We start from the raw sequence: 26,618 nt of genomic DNA, 5'->3' as shown, positions 1-26,618 counted from the left end.
TCTCTCTCTTTTTTTGTTTGTTTTTTAAACCAGTTGAATACTGCAAGGTAAATATAATCCTTAATTTAAGTGTATTGATAGGAGATTCCCCAAGCCTTGGTCAGGGAGTCAATTTGTTCCTTCATCTAGCTGGTAGAGTGAAATATTTCATCAAAACTACATTTCTCTTCAACCATCTCACATCTACAGCAGAAAGAAGCCATAAAAAGAAGAGGCCTCTTTGCAGAGACTTAGAAGTTAAGCAAGAATAACAGAAAATGGAAATGGATGTAAGAGGTAATGGATTTGTAAGTTTTTTGCTAATATAAAAATCGGCAAATTTGGTGGATCCTCCATTGAGACAGACAGTTCCAGTCTGATATTATTTAAGTTACATTAATAAAGAGTAATTCAACCACTTCCAATAAAAACACTCGTATATAATCAACAGGATCAAGACAAATTCAGGGATGGGCAGCATGTTAAAAAATTTCTTACAACTGCTTTTAACTGGTTAAATTATTCAACTCCGGTAGGGATAGACAATGTGTTTGTTGTTATTGTTACAAAGATACAGTACATATCTCTAATCGATAATAAATGAAGTTGGAAATCCTACTGTATTACAACAACAAATATGAGGTCTCCATTTTGAATGAAAATGAAGATTGTTTTGTGAGTTCCATACTACCAGTACACAGGTGACAAGCAACTAGATTTAAATTCCAAAAAGAAGTGTAGGTAGCAGGTGTAGCAACTAGATTTAAATTCCAAACAGGAGTGTAGGTAGCAGGACAATTAGTTCATGACTACCATGCTACCTTAGAAAGGAAAAAGGTAGCTCAGTGTTCACCTCCTCAAAGACAAAAGCACTGTGGAGCACATGCATTAGCAGAACGTTGGGTTCTCAGCAACCTAAGGAGCCTCAGCAATGCAGAGTCTCTGTGCCTTTGCACAGGGCATCTGAATCACTCCCTTGGATTTAGGTACCTAGGATTCTGCCTAAGTTTTTCTTTAGGCATCTAAGTGCTTTTTTGGATCTCACGCTAGTGTCTTACTTATCATAGAACCTTTTCCAAAACTTCCATTAATTTCTTCAGCAATTACCAGAAGACCATGAGATTATTCCACTAATCAACGAAATAAATAAAGTATTAAATTGCTTTTCTGGTTTTAAACAAACCAAAAGAAAACACATCTACAAAGTAAACCTAAAACATTGGGTTATGTGATTAAACCACTTTATAATAAAATGTATACGTAGTGACTTCTGAGACCCTACTGATGGAGATCACAAAATCTATTGCTTAATTGTTATCAACGAATGTATAAATACACATCATCAACCAGTTACTGTGCACACATCTTCCTTGTCCACACCAAGAAACAGAAACACTGCACAAAACTCCAAATCTTTGCAATATCCCCCACGCTACTGGGAGGTTACTCAGCATCTGCATGAAAACACACTCTCTCTGCAAGTGAACACCAGATTAAATACTGTATGACCTAGAAACAGCAGGGCATCTAATCCAGGCAAGTATAATGACTTTGTTGTGTCTTCTTGGGGAAGACAAATACTTTTTGCTCTTTTCAGAACTCTAGGATGGAGATAACCAGTATCATTTCACAGGGCTAGGGTAATGGTCTTAAAATGATCTAGAAGTAGTAAGAACTGCATGCTAATGTTAAGTAAACCTGCATGTTGGAATGAGAAGGAATCCATATCCATATGGTTTAATCGGGTCATTCTCCCCTTCTCTTTTCTATGTAAAATTAAGAGAACTCAAAAAGAAATTGCAACTCATCACCCTTACAGTGATTTTATTCCTCCTGACAGACTTTTAGTATTCAGGCTGAAAGATGTGGGTTCTACTTTCATTCTCTTTTGATTTATATAATGATCCTGTTTGTTTGTGCTGAGTCTAGATTCTTCATGAGCTCAGTATACTGTCAACAACAGCAGGACTTTCAGTTGGGCTTTGTGGATGCTGATGCTGAATTGCAATTGAATTTATACAGCTCTGAAGTTTCTCTGAACCACAACCTTCAGATTCATGACCAAACTTAGGATGGAGTTAGTTAGACCCGTGTTCTGTCCCAGAGCCATTCTTCTTCAACACTGTTTAATTTGCTTGAGGTTCCAAGGACAATATCCTGCAGGAAGGATGGAGATTTCACTCCTCTCAACAGCAGAAAAAATGCACTCCTGGGAGTGTCACGCCCCTTGGAGTTGAAAAAGGATAGCTATATAGAGAATAGCAGCGCATGTGTCTGACCTTTCCAAGAAAGCAACAGAGGTATCCGAGCACGTCAAATCTCCAACCACAAAATCACATTTCAATATTAGTATTTTGCATCAGTATTCTAACTAAAATAATGCATAAAAGGTAAACTTGGAACAGAAAAACTTAAGGTCACATACAAGATCTATAAAAAGTGTCCTCTTAGAGGAAAAAACGCATTAACTCTTTACCTGTCATGGCTCAGACTCACTTTTCAAGATAAAGTTCGGTAAATGCAGAAAACATCCAAAAAAATACCACAAATCAGGGAAGTGCATGAAGCAGCTCTTGAAAACATACAATATTCAGGTACAGACATCAGGAACTATGGCCATGACTAACTGCTAACATATATAAATTGTTGCTTGCACTAACTATAACAAGATTTTCAAAGACCTCTTTGCTCTTAGAACACCTACAGTCCCATCAGGAGACTCAACCAGCATTATAAATAAAATTACCATTGCAATTTAACCTAGTAATAACATCATGGCAAAGCACACTGTGATGATACTAACGGCTGTGGCTACATTTGCTGAAGAACCCAAAATACACTTCAAGAGTAGATGCAATATCAGCAAATGGAATTCTATGCTCTTCCAGATTATGGCACCAGAATACAAAAAAAGCTCTTGTTTTGCTCTTTTGCTAAAGAATATTTCAGGCACAGGTTAAACCTATGCCCGTCTTTCTGTAAGTTGGGGGCCACCTCCCACAGAATTCAATAGCACCAAGAGCTGGACCTTCAAAACGAAAAGAAAGGTTTGCTTCTTACATTATGAAATGCTTCAATTATCATAGGACCTTCATGTCCACGTGAAACCAAAGGTTTTATCTCCATTCCACATCCAGCTCTGGCATATCTCTAACATGCTGTGTTTACTCTCAGCTTCTAAAATGTATTACTTTTTAAGATGAGGGGTGTGGGGGAAGCAGATAAACAGGGCAGGCCAGGCTATATTAAGATCACAAAACCACGCCATGTTTTCAGCAACTGGCTGATCTCCTGTGAAACAGGATTTCAGACTTTCTCTGGATTCCTTAATAAACAAATTCCCAGGAGCTTTCTGTGTATGATGATAGCCAACTTTCCTTTTTTTTTTCAATGATTCTTCAGAAAGGGCACAAACTGATTCCTTGGAGAGATAGTGCTTTTTATCTACAGGGACTTTGTAAACAAATTGATCCAGATGTTTTGCTTTAGAACTCTCCAGACACAGTAAATTATTCCTTACTACATCAACACTTCATTTCCTCTATTTGCAACTAACATCTCAAAATAGACCACTTTTCAAAAGACAAATAATTGAAATGTTGTATTAGCATTAACAAGATCAGTTAAACACTTTCTTCAATAAAATCCCTCTTCTGTATATGGATGCATTTGGTGCCATATAACAGTTTCCAGAAAGGATCAAGAGCAAATATATTAAGAATGTATTTGGAATCTTTCCCTAAGCCATTGAAAATTTATCAAAGAAGTCTTAAGAATTTTATTTTTGCTTTCCTTTGTTCCATGATTTGCTGCAGTTATCTTCAAAAAAAAAAACCCTAGACATGGGATGGTAATGGATTCCACAGCCTGAATTAAAAACTCAGACAACAACTAGTCTACCCCATTAGGATGAAACTAAAGTGGGACAAAGTAAGGGACGGAATAGGTCTACAAACTAGGCAAAAGGATATTTAACAATATTTGACAATATAAGCACATACATATTAAAAAATTAATGAAGAAGAAAGAAACCTGCTACCTGTGTTTCTTAGTGGCATGCCCAATATGTTATTCTTCAGAAATGCATATAGAGGCTGTTTTAATTTATGTTTTTTAAAAACCAATAGTAAAAAGTGTTGATTTTCTTTAAAGATATAAGGGACGTCCTGAAATAAGAACAAGACAAAATATATTATCTGTAAAAAAAACACTGCCAAATATATCCCAGATCAATACACTGTACCAAAATACATTTTAGCTGATTTTCCTAACTTTCTTTAGATGTTTTTCTTCCATTTTACAATGATATGACCAGTTTCTCCACAGTATTGAGGTAATCTTTCCTAATTGCAGGCTTCCTGAAGGTCAGATGCTGACAAATATAGCAACCAGCTTTCCATTCTACGCTTCCTGAATTAGAATATTTGCTTTAAAATGAAATCATTGGTAGCCTTCCAGTTACTATAAGGACAGTGGGATCAACCGAGTGCACAGCAACAGATTACGAAGCAGGTGGCCTGAGGCTAAACCTAAACAGTTTCCTCACATAGCTTTGTAAAGTGGGGTGCAGATAACTCCTAATGAGTGGTAAGGTCTGTCTGGTCACTTCGTTGTATACAAGGTCTAGACAGGTCAAGGTCTAAGGATCAGAGCTTTTAATTACATTCTATTAACTACTCGTTAGTTGTAAAAGATGTCACCAGAAGACCCATCAGAGTTATAGTGTCTAATTATTAAACAGTAGTGCCCTTATAAGACCCTCGGGACTTGAAAAATTATAAGATACTGAAAGAGAAAAAAAGACAGCCAAAAAAGAGGTGAATCTGAGGACACAGCTGAAAATTGAGGTCATTGTTCTATATCACATTCCCCATGTAAAAGAGGAATTTGAAACTCATCATCTATTGAATCAGTCGGTATTTGGCAGCATCAAATCTAATGTTGAGTTAAACTACTTAGGAGACAGATTTGGAGAGCCTTTCATTGCAAAATGAGCAAATAATGAAATATACTTATTTCATAACCTGTATTTGTTACAAACACAACTCACTGAGCTGTTGCTCATTCCCTAAAAGCTAATAAAAAGGATAAATTAATATGACTAAAGCCAGCATTTTTCTACTTCCTTTAAATAAAAGCCTCATATGAAAGCTCTTGTGGTTTGGTGATACTGTGCTGTTGCTGACTGGCAGAGCAGGTTTTGGTGATACAATCCCCTGAAGACTGTTGTTATGCTGTTTTTCTCCCAGTATGAGTACTGGGAGAACACACCAAGTCAGACAGCTAAAAGGAGAGAGCACCTGGTAGGCATGAATTTTGCAACGACATGTTTTAAACCAGGAACAACCCAAAAAAAGAGGTAACAGGCTCAAACTCGAGCTGATGAAGAGGGCGCTCAACTGGGTCATAAGAAAAGGTAATGCTTATGTCTCGGGACTCAGAATGCTAGTATGCAGTGCTAAAGACTGATCTTGCCCAGCTGGGAGGACGACCTCAGGAGCCAGAAATATGGTTCCCAGGGTCAGGAGACAAATTCCTGAGGTTCCCTTTAAAGGCAGCACAGCAGTGCTGGAATAACTCCAAAGAACTCTGACATTTCCCTTCTTTTCTTTCTTTCTTTCTCTTTGAGCACCCCAAAAATGGCACTGTTCAGACCTCCTGGACCTATGAAACATTTTGGAAAATGAAAGACTCCAGGTTTTATTATGAACTTTTGGTGCTTCTCAGCCTCCTGACAGCCCTTGAATTACCTGGACTGCAGCCTTCCTTGCAATATCTTGGCTCTGCTGTTCCCAGTCTGCCTGGAACCAATTAATGCATTAGCACAAAAAAATGAAAAAGGAATTAATCATCCTTTTCTGAACCTCAAAAGATTAAACTTTTGGACAGGCCTTTACAGAGAGGGGTAAGATATGAACTGAGTTACCCCTTCCTAGCTGACAGAAAGTCTTGCTATTTATTTTCCTTCTTATCAGCTGGCACCCACAGTAAGTTGTGGGGCTGCACATATCAGCCTTGCTTCCCCTACCCCTGTCCTCTGTAGAACCCTGGTAGAAACTGAAACAGGGCACCATCTTCTACCCACACTCTCCTCTTTTCCCTCCCAGGATGCAAACTGTACAGTACAAGGTAGCAAGACCTCCCACTTTGTCATTTCATGTTTGGATGGACCTTTTTTGCCCCAAACCTCAACATACCAATGCCAACACGAACCCACAACCTTTTTTAACCTCACTTATAAACTGATTACCTTCCTTCTGCCACCCAGGTGAACCTCTGAACCTCACAAACCAGTTCAGTTCCCTATAATCCTATCTATCCAGAAAAACACCTTTCTGTCCAATTCCTTTCCCCTGCCACAGTTAACCCACTCACTCCCAGATGCAATGTAGGCCTTCATCCTCCCTGGGACTCACAACCACTCCTCCTGCCTTCCACCAACCCCTCCCACAGGCTCAGGGCATCCCTAAGTACATATTAAGGCTGAAAGAGTCCTTAAACTCAAAGGAATGAGGATACCCTCATTCCTGACAAGCCTCTGCCTCCTCGTCCCTTCTGTTTCTGGACCTTGATAAGCAGAAACCAAGGCCGCAGGGAAAGCTTGTAAGAGCAGCTCACACCAGCAGTGCACCAAACGCTGCCTCTGCTCTACAGAATCAATCCATAGATGCTCCTCAGGGCTGGCATCACTTGACAAACTCACTCCGTGCCCATGGCAAGCAGACAGCCAACAGGCATGGCAGGATGGGGTTCCGTCACACCTGGTGCCAGGAAGAAGGAGCTCAGCCACTCGCAGGTCTCCATGCCCTGCAGTCCCAGAACTACCAGATGGCCTTGATCCTGACTATACCTTCTTCTCATTTTTCTCCCCTTTACCAGATTTTCATTTCTGTCCCAAAACACTCCTGTATTTCTTTTTTTACCCTTAAAAACACAAGGCCTGGCTTTTCAAAATGCCAATTAAGCAAGAGGAGAGGGGAAATGACACATCAGGAGTAAAATGGAGCGCTCAATCCTCTGGCTCGTTAATTAGGATTTATGTACTGGAAAAATCCAATTCCTGGCACCGGTGAGTTAATAAAGAAATGAAAAAATGTCTGGAAAATTGGAAAAACTGGTATAATTGTCTAAGAAAACTAGCCCATCTGGTCATTTCCCCACACATTGTTATTAGCATCACAATTATTTCAGCAGGAGGCAAGCTGGGAAGAAGTAATACAGGACCAATGAAGAAAAGCAGTAGCAGGATAACCTACCATTCAGACACTGACTCCTGAGAGAAAGCAGACACGCCACTAAACAGGCAAGTCTACTTTAACATGTACTTCTTTAAACTGTGATTTATAGTGTTTAAACTGGAGATAATTATTTCCACTAGGGGTATCACAACTGCAAAATTACCCAGTTCCTTCTGTGCAGTCATTTACATTGGTACATAAATTGCTAATATTCCGATATTCACATGCTTTTTCTAGTGGTAGGAAGGGAAATATGAGGTGCAAGGCAAGAGAAAACAGATCTCCAGACAGTAATTCATACAGCATGCATGATGTGTATACGAAGAGGATTCACTTGCATGTTCCTGAGACTCAAATGCTCACCATAAAGATTTCCCAGAGCATACCAGTGAATCTGGTAAACTACTTGTTCTTCTTTCATGATTGTTTTCTATGAGGAAGGCAAGAAAAAATATGTCCCAGGAAGAATGCCAGTAACAGTTGCATTTTGTTAATTTGCCTTTGAGTTTTTTGCTTTTATATTTTTGCATGGTGATATTTCATGATATGAACGTTTTGACAGTTTAATGGGGTTCTCTTGTTTCTTCTGCAGTGTAATCCTTCAGGAATCTTTTACAGAATGAGCCTCTTGCTAACATATCGATTACTAATATCTTTCACTTTTTTTAAATATGCATAAAAATTATCAGCCATGCTTCACAAGGAAAGTATGTTAATTTGCTTTGTAGCTAAATTGGACAAGATCCAGCAAGAGATTTAGATACTTCAGTGTTAGGCAGCATAACACCTATCTTTCAGTACTTCAGATCCCACAGGAAAATTCAGAAAAGGAATGGAGTTCCAGGCTTTCTATTCAATTCACAGGATAAATTAAGTGCCTCAGAATTTAATCCAAAGCAGCCAACACACCATGCAAGCACCTGGTCGCAACATATTCAGGAGGCAACCACCTAGAACTGGCCACAGGCAAATGTTAAAAAGAGTATGCCCTAAATCCTGCTCGTTCAGGGAGGCAGTTTGATTTACAGGGTATCTGGAGCCCAGAAGCCTCTGCTCATGTTACATATCTGTCTTTGCAAAAAAATAAGCACGGTTCTCATTTTTTCTATTAAAAACAGGTTGGGAAAGCAGATGGATTCCTGTCTTCATATAATCACCCAGTAGTTGCCCAGTCAGTAAAGGATCTCATTTCTTTCCTTAGTTCAAGGTAGCTCGAAGTCAGATCTCCAAAGTTTCCTGCTTACAAGTATGCTCAATGCCTCAAGCTTTGAGCTGTCTTTTTTTTTTTTTTTTTTTTTTTTTTCCCAATGTCAAGAAGCTCTGGGCCCAAAACAGACATCAAAACCTGAGGCACAACAAGATCAGCAGGTAGCTTACTTGGAAGTAAGGAGGCATCCCTTTCTCCCCTTCTACCAGGACTTTTACTGTACTGTATCAAACAGCAGTTTCACGCAAAATGCACAATATGCCCCAGGAACAGAGAGAAGAAACACAAATCTCTTTGTGTAATCTGTGTCCAAGGAGCCCTCTTTCCTCATATGCACACTCTTCCTCTGACACAGTGAATAGTCAACTACTGCCTACACAGCGGAAAAAGCTTCACGGAGTAAGACGAAGAATGCTCTGCCACACAAACCAAGACTAGTTTTACAGCCTAGAGGTTAGGTATAACTCAGTCAGTGGAAGATGTAGGATTTCATCCCATTAGATAAAGGGGACCAAACATTTACCACTCTTCCTGCTCAAGTATCTCGGCCAGCAGGCTGGATGGAACCCCTTGCCGTGGCTTTTAGGAATAGAACAGCGGCTGCCACTCCCTTGTTTTGTGAAATGATTGAATCTCTCAGCACGTGAACATCTCTAATAGATTAAGTCCATCCTGACACAAACCTAACAGCTTTGCCCTTTTTCACACTAATGTATCATCTACCTCTTTAAATTAAAGAACTTCTTACATGTCTTCTGACATCACCCAAACACCAAATACTTTATGTCAAAATATTCTGCTTCAACACATTTGGCTTTATCTCTTAAAATTAGCAAAGCATCCTTGCCTATCCCAAATAAGCGGCCCACAAAACCCAACCATATTCTTCTCAACCATGTCAAAATTTCAAAGTTTAGCAAAGAGACATGGGGCAAAGGGAGAAAGGAAGGAACTTGGACTAACAGATTTGCTGTGCTTCAACTTGGAATGCAAAAAGAGCATCTCAGCAAGTCCATACAAAACATATTTGTCTGCCATTTACAGTTACAAGATATTATGTTCTCATGCACGTGCAGAACTGATCTACTTTTTTATTTTCTATACTGGTACGTGAAGACATAAACATAGGAATGCTCTATTTCTAGATCCCTTTCAGGTCAGTATGTGATTTAGATATTGAGCTGTTTTGCTTTGTCCATATTAAGGTGCATGTACAAAACGCAACACTCAGGCTTCTGGGGGGTGTGCAGACAAAAGAGTCAGTGACTGTTGGTCCCTGGAGGGTGGTGAGTCAAAGTCAAATAACAGAAGCCTCCTGTTACCATTGCTTCTTTCTACCCACCTTGTCTCTAAATAAATGACTGCTCACAGTGGCAGAGATGACCAAATTGTCCACAAAGCAGCTCCTCAGTTGTAATTATCTACAGTCCGGCATGGTCAGGCACCTGGAAATTTCTGACCACTTGCTTTGCTAATAACCTTTGGCTCCTCAGCAGAAGCTACCTATGCAGTTTAGCCATTCCTGCCAGATGGACAGCCAGTTCCATGAGAAAAGTAGAGTACAGGGGCCAGCTGGAGGTGTCTATCATTTCAATCTCAGTTTAATCTATCTGTGCTCACAAATCGATGCTCATGAAATGTAGGAACCTCCAGTTTCAGCTAGGGGCAGAGGGGGGGAAAGAGTTCCACATCTCTTTTGACTTGGACAATTTTTATCTAAATCCTACCTTAGGAACTTCAGCCCTGTTTTATAGTATATAGCTCATCTTAATTACAATGGATTTGATTTTTTTAATCTTAATAAAGAACATGAAACCATATACAGCATTTACCTTAATGTCTGCAGCACTTATTAACTTTTAGTCTCAGACATAATACAGTGAGTTTTGGAGTCCCAAGGCATTAATTACATGGTAGTTATGCTGCAATTATTTTCAAATTAGGATCTTTGAGGCACATTTATACTAAATACCCATACCATTAGAGATTATCTATACAGTTGAATCATGACATTTTATGAGGGATCTTTTTTGTTGTTTGGCCTCCACTGGTGACTGCTGCCCCATTTGGCGTTCACAGATTCTCCCCAGCTCATACAGAAAAAATAGCATGAATAGACAGTAATGCCCTTTGCCCTGCATTAACCCTTCTCCTATCCCCACTCTCATCCATAACTAATTGTCGGCCAAGATTTCCAAAACTGATCACTGATAACCTCTTCCTCAGAAACGCAACTGAAAATAGCTTTTCTTATGTTTCACCACTTTCATTGCCTGTGAAAAGGACATGCTTTACAGGGACAAGATACTGGTATCTAGAATTTTTTTATTTGTATTGCTAATATCAAAACAGATTACCTAATGGACGCAATTTTAAATTATCAGATTTTCTTTTCCTCATTAATATAATTTGTTTGTTCTGTGTACTTCAGGTGCCAAAAAAGGTTAATAGGGCTGCATCACCCTCATACACAAACAGAATCAAATACCACTTCTCCAAGACACAGGGAGAATAACTTGTGTAGAATTTTACATCCTTGTATCTCAATGCACTTTGACAAAAAGTAGTGTACATGTTCTTATCCATACTGTACCTAATAAGCAACTGAAGTAGAAAAGGGCCACAGAGCATGTTACATATAGATATGGAAGCACAAAGAGCAGCTCCTTTCTAAATATTAGCCCTCCTTGTATGTTTTTCTTTCCCCTTACTTTTCTCCCTTTGCATTAGTAAGTCTGCTGTCAATGACTCTCATGATTGACCACACGAATTACAAAAGTAAGAGTGAAAACTAAACAACTGGGGAAAAGAAACTGCAAAGTGAGATTATTCTAAAGTCTTTGGGTGGTTTTGGTTTTTTTTTTTTTTGTTTAAAATTATTCTTTATTTTCAGCAACTAACACGGGCTTTGATTAAGATTTACTTTGTTAAAGAATGAGCATATTCACTCCTGCTGTTCTGTTGAGAAAGAAATCAATACCTATCCTCTGAGATATCCAGGAAAACACAGGAAAAACCATAACAGAACAGACTTGGCATTTCTTAAGTTTCTAAGTAAAAATCAAACAGGCAAAAAATCACTTAACATTCTTTATAGAGCATAAAGCAGCAAAAAAAGACTTATGCCAAAGCTTTAAAATAATTCTTTCAAATCTTCCTAAAAAGAAGGGGAGGGTCAGGGTGGGTGGTGGTGGTGGTGGTGCAGGAGGCAGGAAGCATCATTACACTGGAATCCACGGAAAGAGAGTTGTTGTGCTTTGGAGGGTTTGGGGGTTGAACTATTTTTTTAAGAGCTAAAAGAAATCTCAAGGCTTACACTTGCCTTGGAGCCTCATTGCCAATTTTTGTGGTTTTACAACCACAGTTTCTTATTGCTTGTTTTTTTTCTCTGCCCCCATCCCTTATTTTTTTTTTTTTAGAGAGGGAGGAGTTGTTTGTTTGTTTTTCTACAGTATTTCTCTCTTTCCCTGTTTGTTTTTCTACAGTATTTCTCTCTTTCCCATTGTCATGTACGATACCCACACACTAAACAAGGGAAACTAACACCAAAAGGAATGCAGAGAAACTGCCTATTCAAACCAAATGACATGTTTCCTTCTCCATCACCAAAGTCTAAAGGCTCTACTATGCAGGACTGCTGAAGTGAGAGGGAGATTTCACCCCTCTTCCCAACCTGATAACCAAGTTCTGCAGGACCTTAACTCCTCCATCAGTTTGTTTTCTAGCCCATAGGCTAGGACAGCCCAGCATGAAGGAGTTAAAGCCAGCAGTGCAAGTCAGCCTTTGGGCAGGGCATGCTCTGCCCAATACAATTGAACATTAGCATTTTTCCAGTGCAGCTATGCCTGGGACAAGCAGGCCTCAAGTGTTTAGCCCTGTCTATCTCATGAAGTCCACAAAAAGCAGACAAGACAAACACAAGAGTCTTCTCAGGAGGAGTCCAGCACCTTGTGGTGATACGGACTATGAAATAAGGGAGATGGTCTATAACCCTGAGGATATTTTGTGGGTTGCCACGCTGAAGTCAGAGGCACAGAAAGGCTAGCCTCTTGTACATGCCAAGTGACAGACCCTTCTTGGGCACCCATGCCAACACATGGTCTTGACCGTAGTCTTGCCTGCAGAGATTCTTCTATAATAGATAGATGGAATGACTACACACCTGTCCAGCCATACTTTCTACCACATCTGGTCTTGTTTTCCCAATATTACTGCTGCTGCATTATTGCCAAGAAGGAATTCTACCCAAAATGCACAAGACAAACAGGCTGAGGGCAAAAAATAGAGTATTGATTCCTTCCTCCTTTCATTTCACTTTCAGTCAGGCTAGTGTTACAGGTACATGATGTCTATTATGGAGGAGAGTATGTAAAATATCATTGTCATATCAGAAGTATTTTGTCCACTATTGGCTGGTACTAAGTAAAACAAAGACATTTCTGCACGCACAAGTCTTCTCTGGATCCAGCTTGAAAGGCTTTACTATGAGGGAGTCAAGGGAAAGCCAGGTTCTAACAGTGACACTGTGAGCTCTTTCATCTCCTGTCCTGGGTATTTTCAATATTTATGAGTTTTATTCTTAAAAACCTTTGTGAAGAAAGAGAAAAGTTTTGGGTTTTTCTGATTGCTGCAGGCCCCTGCTAATTAGTCATACTGAGGCTGATGTTATGATGGGGGGAAAGAGCACATCCTTTGCTGATTTTTATGCTTATGATTTTGTAACCTTGTTTGAAGTTTTAAATAAATAACAGCTTTTTAACAGTAGCTTGAAATAAACAGTGAGTTTGTCTCTGACCTGTGTACAGTATTTCTTGGGTTTAATGGTGGGTTTTGGCAATGGAAGGGAGGGGAGAGCAAGATATTTCTTCGCCCTTGCCATTTTTCTTCTTGGACACTGCTAGAAAATCTAGTCTTGTACGCCCAATATCCCCAAGGCTGCAGGAAGTAGTCCCTTCTATTTCCTGATCATCTCAGTGGACCCAAAGCAGGTAACAGGAGAGACAGACATAGAAAATAAGTTTTAGACATACATGTGCTTCAGTAATGAGACCTACCTGGACACATTGCCTGCAATCTCTTTGGACTAAGGACCTCCAGGACATCCATCCTTCCCAAAGGCCAGTATAGGGACAATGTGATTCCATACCACACTGTGGGGATTGCCTGTGATTCAGATTTGCGTAACACAGTCTGCACTGTTCTCGCAAGAAACATACCACAAGGGAAAATCTGAGTTGTTGCTGGTTTCTAGTGACTAATTTTTGACAGCACTAATAAAGCATTTTACAGTTCGCTGCGGGTTCTCTCTTAAGTATTTGACTCTTTACAGTTTGAAGTAAATCCTAACACTTTCCACCACAGAAGGCATTCAGGCTAATTCAACTCATGTTCACTACATCACAAACTGGTAACCAGCAGGGGTGTTAGTTTCCCTCTGTATTGTAAGGACTGCTCATGCTTTACATAGCTAACTCAAGGTGGGAATCTCAGAAGAGCAGCTTACAAAGAATCAGTTGTTTTAAGACTTGTTGTTTAATTCTTAAGCCCATGAAAAAAATTATTGCTGTAATAAAAAAATCAGTGAAAATAAATAAAAGGAGCTTTAAATTAAGTTTGACAAGTCTGTTACAAACACAGAAAGATGCAAAGGCTTTGCAAGTCCTAAGGAAAGGGTGTTCTTCTTTTATATTTCACAGTATTTTACACATTTCTTGAATACAAGCAATCTGTTTTACTCTCAAACATTATACTCTTTGTTCCACAGTCTGGAAAAACAAATTCCCCTTTTAGCCATTTCTTTTCCTGACCACAGGAAAATACAGACAGTCAATTTAAGATTCATGTTCCTGAAGAGGTATACATGTTGTTATGATCTCAAGTATGCTAATGCTTGAGAGCTTGACTAAGCATTTCATATCTGCACGTGGGAACAGTGACATGCTTATAAGTTTTCCCCAAAAAATGAGGATTCACTGAAAGTGAAAGGGGATGACTTGCAGCAGTTTACCCAAAAGTTAAAGTTCATCATCACAGCATTGAAAAGCTATAAATAGACATTTCAGAAGGAAAAACCAAGAACCATACTTTCCCCTTTTCCCATTTTCTGTAATATCTAACTATCTGTATTCAAGCCCCTGTTTTTCTCCCTCTCTTCAGAAAACAAGTCTCTCAACTTATCAGCCTTTCTAGCTAGTTTTCTGTCTTTTGTTTCTTCATCTCAACATCATTTGGCCATCCTTTCTGTTCTCAGTATCTCACTTCCATATTTCTTTGCATTTTGCATTTGCATTTCAGGCTCCTGAGTTTTCTAACACTAGAGAGCTTTTATGCCCAGGTGAGCATTTGTCTGGGTGGTGCAAAACCACTAAACCTGGGCATGGAAGCATCTATTATTTATAAAAACACAAAGTTCATCTGCAGGTAACATGCCTATTATAAACTCCTGAACTTAAAATCTGCAGTTTAAGGAATAAAAAAACATGGACTGAGATCGTCATCTCATATCTTTAAGACTAGGACATTTTTCTAGGTTCACTGAATTGTAGCCTGACCTTGCAGAATACCTTTGTTCTTTTTATGGCACACAGTGTTCATCAGATGAATACTAGTGCTCCCCAGTCATGTGAAGGATTATCTAATCCTAATTGTACTGGTTTTTCTATATTTTCAATATCTAGCTACATTTTTTGCAGGATTTCTTCAGCAGCTCCTGCTGCAGCTGCGAGTAGCCCCACTACATCTCTTTCCCAGATGTTCTATAATTTCAGATAGACGTGTCTTACAGAACCCACAACTCAATTGTTAGAGAATCTGTCCCTGTGCTTCTATAGTCCTTTTATACTTTTTTTTTAATGTAAGAGCTAAAACCTTAGTGCTGAAGATGGCCCACGTTATGTAAGTGTTCAGTGGCATACTTACCTATTGCCCCTCCAACAGAAGCTAAGGTAGCAGGTGATTACTGCAGTTTTCCCTAGGCTGATGGCTTCTGCAGGATACGTGCTCAGAATCAGTGAGGACTGGCACTCTGAAATTTTCTAACATGCTCTGGCTTATCTAACCTTACTTCACGCTTAGGAACACTATTTAGGCATGAATACATCAATGTGTCAGGCACTGTGGCAACGTAAGCAAAACACATAACACTCTGCCCCAATGAAATTACATTATGGGCATAAAAAGGGAGAGAAACAAATACCAAAGGCAACAATAGAACACTTGGTAGTTCCACCTGTAGTGATCTACCACTAGTGACCTAGTTTTTGCCAAGGTTCCTTTTAGCTATGACCAAAAAAACCCCAGAGTTTTTAAGGTCTAGGGTAAGACCACAGATTTCTTTAATGGCTGGTTACAGGAAATTCTTTTCAAGCATTAGTAGTAGTAGAAAGGAAAGCAAAAAGGTAATTGCCTGAAATAAAAAACAAGAAATGAAGGTCACTATCAGTAGCCAACTAGAAGACCTTCTTGGAGATAGCATCTGAACAGTGAAACAGAGGCTGAAGATAAGAAAGGCCACAAACCCAAAGAAAAGTAGTTCCCATTTGGTAGGACAGAGCTGAATGAATGTGGATGGATGACAATGGCTTATCTTAAAGAAATTATATTAAAAAAAAAAACAAAAACAAACAAGAGAGACATCAAGATGTGAAAGTGATGACTTAGAGAATGTGTCTGTTGAATATGACTTTCCAGGTCAAAAGCCTGAACAGTAGGCAAGATGGTGATCAAGCAAGGAAGATATTGAGCAAGATTTGGGTGAGAAGTTAAGAAGCTCATGTTTGGTCATAGTGAACTTGTGCTGGTGGCTAATACCACCCAGGAATTGTTAGACATGGACTAACATGTTTGTTATCAGCTCACTTAACCAAACCCACAGATGGGTGTCCTGATCTTGGGGCCCCAATGGGATGCACTCCCAAGTGCTGAGGGAGCTGACAGATATTATTGCTGAGACAGTCTCCATCATCTTTGAAAGGTCATGGAGGACAGGAGAGGTGTTTGAGGGCTGGAGGAAAACCAATGTCACTCCAGTCTTCAAAAATGGCAACCAGGAGGACCCAGGCAACTACAGGCTGGTCAGCCTCACCTCCATCCCTGGAAAGATGGTGGAACATCCTGGAGGTCACCTCAAAGCATGTGGAGGAAAAGAAGGTCATCAAGAACAGTCAACATGGATCCACCAAGGAGAAATTATGCCTGACTAACCTGATAGCCTTTTATGATGGAATGACTAACTGGGTAGATGAGGGGACATATTTTCTACCTTGACTTCAGCAAGGCTTTTGATGCTGTCTCCCACAACATATGTAAGCTCAGGTAGTGTGGGTTAGATGAGCAGACGGTGAGGTGGATTGAGAACTGGCTGAATGGCAGAGGTCAGAGGGTTGTGATCAATGGTGCAGAGCCTGCCTGGAGGCCTGTAGCTAGTGGTGTTCCCAGGGGTCAGTACTGGGTCCAGTCCTGTTCAACTTACTTGTCAACAACCTGGATGAAGGGACTGAGGGTAACCTCAACAAGTTTGCTGATGATACAAAACTGGGAGGAGTGGCTGATTCACCAGAAGGCTGCACTGCCATTCAGCAAGACCTGGACAGGCTGGACGTTGGGTGGGGAGAAACCTCATGAAGTTCAATAAAGGCAGCTAGTGAGGAACAACCCCACGCACCAGTACAGGCTGGGGTTGACCTGCTGGAAGGCAGCTCTGTGGAGGAGGACCTGGGAGTGCTGGTGGACAGCAAGTTGCCCATGAGCCAGAAGTGTGCCCTGGCGGCCAAGGCCAGTGGGATCCTGGGGTGCATTAGGAAAAGTGTGGCCAGCAGGTGAACGGAGGTGAACCTCCCCCTCCACTCTGCCCTGGTGAGGCCACGGACCTGGAGTGCTGTGTCCAGTGCTGGGCTCCCCAGTCCAAGAGAGACAGAGAACTACTGGAGGGGGTCCAGCAAAGGCTATGCAGATGTTGAGGGAACTGGAGCACCTCCCTGATGAGGAAAGGCTGAGAAAGCTGGGCCTGTGTAGCCTGGAGAAGAGGAGACTGAGAGGAGACCTCATCAATACATATAAATATCTTAATGGAAAGTCTCAAGAGGATGAGGCCAGGCTCTTTTCAGTAGTGCTTAGTGACAGGAAAAGGGCCAATGGGCACAAACTGAAACACAGTCAGTTCCTTCTCAATATAAGAACTTCTTTACCTTGAGGGTGACAAAGCACTGGAACAGGCTGCGCAGAGAGCCTGTAGAGTCTCCTTCTCTGTAGTCATTGAAAACCCACCCGGATGCGACTCTGCGCGACCTGCTCTAGCAGAGGGGTTGGACTAGATGATCTCCAGAGTTCCCTTCCAACCCTGATCATTCTGTGATTCTGGTAGAGGAAAATAGTATGTTGACTGTCTGGGAAAAAATCAGAAGTTAAATTCAACAGTTTATAAGACTCTTTTGCCTCTGTTGCAAAGTATATAACTTATATTATTCTTACCATTGCTAGTTTCATTTCATGACAACAGTAAGAGGAAATCAAAAAGATGAAGTCTGCTGAAAAGAATAGTCAGTGGACTCAGTAAGGGGGATTTTGCAAATGAGAAGCATGGCATAAATTGACAGAGCTCCACTGATGCTAAGGGAAACCTGCCAAGCTATATCCAAGCATCAATTTCTTTCTATGTTTCCAAATAAATGAAGTGTTTTTGACCCAAAGGTTAACTCTGATCTTTGCAGTATTCGTAAAAATGATTGATATGCTGGCTTTCTTTATATCTAGATATATATGGCAAGTCACAGAAAATTATTACAGATGATAAGTAGACAGACTGATAATATCTGGAGAAACCTGACAGCTCCAGAAGCTTTCAATGGCTTCTGCTCTTTTTCACTCTTCAAAATACCTGCCAGGATGTATAGTAGGGAGCGGAAGCTACTACAGAAATGGCAAAGATGGTGAATCATCTGGTAAAAGCTTGGGCTTTTTTTCTTCTTTAACATGTACAGCTTCAGAAATCAAAAAGTGCTCCATATAAACAGAAGAGAAGCTATTACAGTATAATAGTTTCTGGTGTTGGTATCTCTCCAAAAAGCTGTAAAACTAGTTTTTCTTGCAACGTTGGCATTTTGCCACTATTACCTTGTGAATGACCAACGGAATGATGGGGAACAAAAAAACCAAGAGATTCTTTTTTTACCCGTTGCATATTGAACAGAGAATGTTTCCCTTCAGCTTACTTCAATTTACTTAAATAATAGGGTTCTCCTATGCATATAACGCAACTGAACAGCAAGTTAACTGGAGATTGTAAGTTTCATTCACCTCTCAGTTAATGGCCTAGTCTAGAGCATATCACGCAGCGTTTGAGTGGTTTGGAAGAAACACAGCTGAACTATACGTTACCAGCCAAACATGAGAAGTCATCAAAAGCACCTACTGAACGGTAAGTATTATGACAGGGTGACAGGGTGCTTTGCAAGAATTTATGAACAATGTCAATCTGATACTCCACAGTCCTGCAAGTTCTGCAGTTGTCTACATCTGTGCAAAAAGATTTCAAAATATACAGATAAGATCAATTTGCACTGATGCCAATTACTATACAGAATGTAAAGCAGCAAAAACCCAAGCCTTCTGTCTCCCAGTCACCCAATGTAGATGACCAGTGATGTTTACTCATAGACTGCTCTCTCTAAAACTTTAATATATTTGTAAGAGAACTATATGAAAAACACATTCCCTGATGGCATTATGCTTTAAAAGGCTCAAAAACAAATAAATTAATTTAGTATGTTATGAAAGAATTAAACAATACCAACATATTTTTACTGTTCCCATGAGGATTACTTTTTTCTTATGGGCCTGCTCTTTGCTTCTTGCGAAAATTCAAGACGGCCCCAGAGACTGGCATAATAAACCTGCTAGTCATTTATGTGAATGACAATTGCCATTTCTGGGCTTACATCTGGCAGAGGCCACCTTCCTAAAAAGGAGAATACAGAGTGACATTTCTTCTGACACAGAGTCCTCTGGGAATTAACTACAAACACATTTCCACCTTGTTTTAATACCACTTTAACAATCAGAAGCAAAGCTTTAATCTTTTTAAAAATATATTTCCTTAATAAAATTAAAATTCTTTTGGGATTTTTCTGGCATTTAAAATAATACCAGACACAAAAAAAAGAAGTATTTAGATCATCCTACAAGATTTTAAAGGGTTTTGTTCCACAGAATCACAGGAGATAATAAAATGTGACTGTATTAGTTCTAGACCAATGTGGTGACATGTCACTTAGTTAAAAGAACTGGCATATTTAGAGATAAATTCTTAAATTCTTAATCAGAAATTTTAAGATACACCAGATAATATGATGCATCTTCTTATTTGTGTCCTCAGGAATGCCTGTCTGTTTCTACAGTCCAGAAAGGAAGTTTACAATGAGTTGTTCTTGTTCCCTATGTGAGCCCCCTCATCCCAAAGTCCAGGGGGCCACAGTGCTACTGAAGAAAAGACCTGTTTGTACATAATGCTCTGAGATCGCAGGACATATTGAAGCAATTCTTACAAATTCTGAAGCCATCAGAGTCAACAGCAAAACCATCATTGACTTTAACAGGGCCAGGTTTTGTCTCTAAAGTCTCTTTGCTCCATAGGAACTTTGCTAGCTCATCAGAGGTGCCTTCTGTGAGACGGCCAGCTTGACTACCATGATCATAATAGCCCACACGGTAGGAAGTTCACTTACAAATAAGTGGAATTCTAACATTTTTAGTTGTATGCACTATTTGAAACAGGGGTAATTAGATTTAAAACAGGCAGAAATTAGTTGGGGTTGGATAGAAGACTTGATAAGGTGCTGAAGAGGCTGTGAGTCATCGAGGGAAGTATGTTACAACATGATTCCCCCTCCCTTATCTACTCAGCATGTATACATCAACTAAGTGTCACAGTTGTATTCCATAAGTACATAGTGAAATGTGAATTATCTCAGAGAAATGCTGGTTGCAAACACATTTGTACTTTGTTCTCTAATTCACTTAAATTTGCCTGTTGTGCTGTTGAGAAGATAGCCTTGACATGATAGTTAAACTTTTACTCTGTGTGATTCTGGTAAATAAAGGGCCTGATAAAATATTTATTTTTTTTTTAACTGGAGACAATGCCAGAGCTATATTTGTAATATACTTTATTACAAACTAATCACAGAACTGTACTGAGACTATGAATACTACATTTTCTTTCTTTGATTAGAGACAACAGTTGCCTTTGTAGCCAAATACAAATCACAATGGTAGGAGGAAGATAGGAAAGGGAAGCTTACTGGAAAAGTATATTACTATGACTTGATACGTATGTCCTGTAGCTGTTATGAACAGCACTAGTAACATTTTAATGTGATTCATGTGTTTTTAAAGGGCTTTCAGACTTCCACTGCACTGAATATACAATAATGACCAGGACTAAGTGCATGAATTCGAAGAATAGCATCACACAAAACCTGGATTTCTACAATTTATATTTGAAACATCACTGCAAGATAATGTCAGTAATACCAGTATTTCCTATGCAATAGAAAGATGTATATGACGCAGTTAGAAGCAAAACAAAAGCAAATATTTATATTTGTGATTATATAAAACACTAAAATAAGAGTACTTACATTTAAACCAAAAATTAGGTAATTTGAGCTACACAGGCACTGAAGGACTTCTCTTTGCAAAAGTAACTCCTACCTTCATAAAAAAAAACATGTTAAAACCAGCTTATTTCTACACATTAGCAGCTGGGTTCACTTGAGCTTGTAGGTTTTACTTTTTAGATTTTGTCTTTCGAGATTGCACAGATTTAAAACTTCAGGTATTATTTACAGCACCAGAGAACTCATGGAAAAAATCAGTCATCCATATATATATTTTCAAATATGGAAGGACATAGAAATGCAGAATATTTACACCAGATGGACACAGGGAAAGAAATTTAATCTATTACGTACATGAGAGTAGCAACCCCACTCCCAAACATCTCTTTGCTACAGGAACCGTAACAGAAGAACAGAGAAAGTGCTCTGGCAAGAAATTGGTTGTGTTTCAAAAATATGAACATTTTTTTACTGGACATAAGTAATGTATGTGACGTTCCTGAACACATACTTCTCAGGCACTGCAGGTTATTTCTTGCCCAGAGAAAAGAGGAATCATAATCAATGCAAGAGTATGGTAATCCGTACATTAGTAAGATCTGAGCACAAACAACTGACAAACACAGAACCAAGGTGTGTTACAAAGCCAATATTCTGCATTTGAAAAAAAAAACGTGCAAGACATGGACATTGCCCTTTAAAAATAAACTTAAGAAAACTTTTTTAAACTATGTGATACATCAAAGCTCCAACAATTTCTTAGAAACAGACCTTCTGAGTATTTTATACCAGGAAACACTAGCAGCTATAAATCTGTCTAAATATATGCGTGCCTACTTGGATAGTTTCTCTGATGTTGCAAAAGATGGTATAAAGAATGGCACAAATGTCTGTGAAATAAGATTCAATAAATTTTAATAATAAGAGTAAGGGTTTATGTCTGAAATTTTTGAAAATCAGGATAGCTTTGGCAGTTCAGAACCATGAAATAAGTTACATTTAATGGACTTCTACTGATTCGTATCTTACTAGTTTTTAAAAGTTTTGAAATACTTTAGCTATTAAAAAATTGCTCACTACATCAAACAGAAACACTATAAAGTCAATAAGTGAATACTAGTTGATACCAGGATTTATATCACTTCCCAAAGAGTTTTGCACCAGTCTAATCAGCCAGCTTTTAAGTACAAATAAAATTATAAATAATTAAAAAAAAATTTAAAAGGGTAATACAGTGTTGAACCTAGTGACCTGAGCAGATGAATCCCCATTAAGAGAAAGGTTGTCACCAGATTTGACAAGATGGTGGTTACTAAGCACAGAATTAAATGTTCAGGCATTCACTGGAAGACTGTTCTTTTCAACAGTGGCTACATTTTTGTTATTAATTCAACAATTCAACCACAGAAAAAGTAAACAATTTAAAGTATTCCTTTGAAAAAAAAGCCATCAGAGAAGAGAGATGTACTAATTATCGCAGATTTCTGCCTCATCCATAAATGTGGCTGCATGATTGAATCCAGCCCAGCATAAGGAAAAATAAAAGAGTACAAACGAAAGACATGCAGGAGATCTGGGCTTGGCTTCATGCCCACTGTCATCGCAGTCAAACTCCATTTCCAAGATCCACCACAACACTTTCCTCTTAAGCTTCCTCTGGGTCACTATGACCTTTGTTAAATGCTACAACAAGTGATAATACTGAAGACGAGGAGTATATTTGTTGCAGTTTAAACTGAAAGGAATCAGGGGATCTGAACCAGATTGCAGTTAAATGTAATATATTGCTCAGCTCCAATCCTCTTTGTTCCAGATGCATGATTTGTTACTAGTTTTAACAGAATGCAAGCTGTATTTTGTAAAGACTAAAAACAACACATTACAGCATGCAGAAGCACCATCTATCAATTTTCTAAAAGGCAATTGCACCTGCCTGCAAACTTGTCCTTATTTGACTGAGCCCTCTGGGTAGCACAATGGTTTAATGCAAGAGCCCTTCATATTTCAAGGGTGTGGTTCAGCTCTGGCTTCTCAGAAATGAGTCTAAATTTAGCAGGTAGTGAAAGTTTATCCACTAAAGAAAAAAAAAAAAAAAAAAAAAAAAGAAGAAAGAAAGAAAATCCCTCTTCACATATCTGTATACATCAGTATAATTCACAGATCGTGCTCTGCCACTTCCCCAAGACTGACCTACATCACTCTTGTTCTTTCAGTCTTGCAGTTCTCTCAGGCAAAGTGGGCAGCACAACCAGTGCTTTGCACCAATGCCACCCTTTCCACACTTTCAGAAACATTGATTCCTAAATTGTTAAGAAGGAACACAGGAGTTTAGCCCTGTAGCTATAGCCCTGAGTACTGGCCCTGACCACTGCAAAAGTAAACAATCATTTAAAGCTAGTCTGTTAAAATGTTCCAGTTTATCTTCAAACAAAAATGTAAAGCAAAGCTTTGTTTTTATTTGCTCTTCCCAAAAGACATAGATAAAGGACGAAGTAAAAATACTGGGACTGCAAAAGGAAACAAGGTACTGCCATTCACAACATCACATCAGGAAAAGGAAGACAGATGACTTTAGTGCAAAAACTGGTTTCAATTGTGATTACTGTGGACACTGTTACAATTTTCATTCTTATCTGGTCTCAGCTCCTGAAATTTTTTGATGATTTAACACAGTCCTCACCCAAGCAAAATTTCTGGGAGCTTCAGTGACATTTTTGGAAGAGCAAAATTAAATAAAACAAGGAAGAGCTGCATAGGCATATGACTATACTCTGGCAGCTGGGTTACATTCAGAGCAGTTTGCTGAAATGAATGGGGCTATTTATGCAGCAAGGAACTGTTCAGAAACCTGTGCTGGCATTATTACTCTGCATCCCCCAGTAAACTTCAAACATACACATACTGACTCCAAACACAGCAGGAACTACCCACAACACCATCACAGCTCAGTTCCTACCCATCACAACTGTCCTCCCATTCTGTGCAGTGCTCACAGCAGGATGGGACCTTCCACTTTGTGTCCCAGCATGTTGCCACTTTGCAGGGAGAAGTGCTGCATGCAAAAAACTCACAGGAACTCAGCAGGAGTCACTGCCTCATGCAGAGTCAAGAGACTGGCTAGCAGCGGGGCTCACAGAGCACTCTTACAACAACTTACCTGTCCCTTCCTACAGATGCAGAGGAGGAGATTGGTTCATGAGGAAATCTCGAGCCAGGTTTTCAATTCCTATTTTTCTTCAGGCTGTGTCATTTTCCAAATGTTTTGCTGTGGAAAGAAACACACAGCTGATCACATATTAGGTCAAGCATTGTGCAGGAAGACTATTGTAGAACTACTTATTGGGGAGCCCTGCTGACAGCCCCCAAAGAGAGCTGCCAGACAAAATTACATGGGATCGCTTACATCCTACATGGGGCATATGCTTGAACAGGAACTAAAGACATTAAGAGAGAATGTGGAAGTCTGTCTTGATCACCAGAGGTCAGCTGACTGATGCCGTCACGTATTTGTACGAGGCAAGGTCACCCAACTCTCACCAAACAAAAACCTCAGCGGGAACACACAGGCAGGAACCCCTACGTTGAAGAACAAGACACCATGTCCCATTAAGATCCCACAGGGGCTGAACTTGCTACATTATATAATGGTGAATTTGGCTTCTACCTCTCTGCATGGTAGGGATTCTCAGCTCCCAAGGAGTTCACAACTTGGAGGAGCTGTGAGATGTTGCCTCTGGCCATGGGTGTGGCTTTAGTACTGCCATAATTTCCTGGCTCTTCTGTTTCTGTTGTCCATGTCAAGCATTTTGAAGTGGCACTGTTACTTATTTCTAAGTGCAGTTGCCACTGATGCTGAACAGTGATCCATTGTTCCTATTGTTCCTTCCGCACTCAGTGGTTCATAAAAACAATGCTTAAGATGCAACTTCAGCACAGGGAGTCCCAAAACTGCTGACTGTCAGAAGCTGGGAAAGTATACCAGCAGGAAGGATCACTCTGTACTTGCCCTGCTTCTTACACTTCTCCATAAGCATCTTCTGAGGACTGCTGTGAGGAACAAGGTGCTAGGACCTTTGGTACAAGCATGTATTGCTCCCCTTATGCTCTTCCTCTGACACTTCCCTGATCAACACGAATAGTTAAAGTTCAATTACTTTGACTGACAATGCCAATGTCCTTTCTACTGCTGTTTAAAAACTGCTCTCAAAGTGTAACACTTTGGTTTTCCATGTCAATGTACTTTCCAGACTGTACTGCATTGACTGAAGTAACCACACCACGGGAGTGAAGCAATCTTTGCTGAACAACAAAGAAAAGCCTGAAATAAATATTGGAACATATTGATATACTCTGGTTTGGACATAACTACCTCGGGGGAAAAAAAAGAGAGAGAGAGAAAAAGAAAATCTGCATTCTGTCACCTGGTCCTCACGAGGATTTACGATTTCAACAATAACAAGGGGAATGTTTGAGGAAGGGAGAATTAGGGAAGATGAAGAGATTTAAATTTCACCAGCATTTTCCATCTTTTGATAAAATGTTAAATGGATGTTTATTTAAGCAAACTTTTTTCCATTTTGAAATGCTGATTTCACCAGCTGTTTCATTTTTCCCCAAAGAAAAATGACATAAATGTTTAAAAAGCCGTAAGAAAGTGGCATTGTTTTCTACCAACAGAATGCTCCATTTCATTAAAAAATTCTGAATCAAAGATTTTTTTTAAAAAATCAGAAACTGTATATTTAGAAAGCAAGTAAACATGCTTTTTTTCTATACCTTTTACTCCTAAAAAGTAAGTGTGATACACTATGTAGAATAGACTAACATGATCACAACTGAACAGCAACTTTGAATTTTAAACATATGGCAGAAGAGCATGTATATAGATTTGAAACTCAGATAAAGCGTACTAAAATAGCTTGCTAATTTTGAAGGGAGAGACAAGATGGGAGAAATTAATGCCCACAGGACACAAACCTGCACACCAGATAATGTGAGGGCTCTGGGAAAAAGGCTGCATGTTTTCCAAAGGAAACTTGCCTTTAAACTATTTAATAAAACAATTGTTCAACAGATGCTTGCATTTCTCTTGAGTAAAGAGTTACTTCCAAAGGAAACCAAGTTCAATAGGATTCCAGATATCCGTGGATTTACATATTTTGGACATACAGAGGTATGTGTTTCCCAAAGAATGGGTAACTTAACTATACAGAACAACTCATAGAATCTGCTGTATCATTTGTTATCACAATAAATTATGATATTGGAATATACAGTATGTTCAAATGCTTTGTCAGGGTAATTTCAATAATGTAACAGTAAACTACAAATGCCACACCAAACTGAAAAAGAAAGCTATCTATATTATTCATAAACTAGAAAAGAATGTTCATTAAAAAAATATGTGAAATTAATGGCAAACTAAATCTTAAAACTTAACATAAAGAAGGAATTCATAAATAGCCCACATCCATTTAAGATTTTTTTTAACCAATAAACTTCACAAAAAAGATACTTGCAAACAGATATTGCATTCAAGATTATAGTACTGAAGTTGTGTCTATATCTTTAAACACTTGG

At 39.2% G+C, this 26,618-nt stretch overlaps 1 long non-coding RNA gene across 2 annotated transcripts in view; it reads right to left on the bottom strand.

The window, feature by feature from the left end:
• The window catches only part of LOC121091759, a 166,996-nt gene that overhangs the window by 103,992 nt on the left and 36,386 nt on the right, over window positions 1–26,618 (bottom strand). For both annotated transcript variants that reach the window (XR_005829030.1, XR_005829031.1), the window contains exon 3: window positions 24,196–24,303. This is a non-coding gene — a long non-coding RNA (uncharacterized LOC121091759). The remainder of the gene's footprint in view (window positions 1–24,195; window positions 24,304–26,618) is intronic.

Source organism: Falco naumanni, chromosome 7 (assembly GCF_017639655.2).
Source record: "Falco naumanni isolate bFalNau1 chromosome 7, bFalNau1.pat, whole genome shotgun sequence".
NCBI classification, from domain to species: Eukaryota; Metazoa; Chordata; class Aves; order Falconiformes; family Falconidae; genus Falco; species Falco naumanni.
This window is presented reverse-complemented; position numbering and strand designations above follow the sequence as displayed.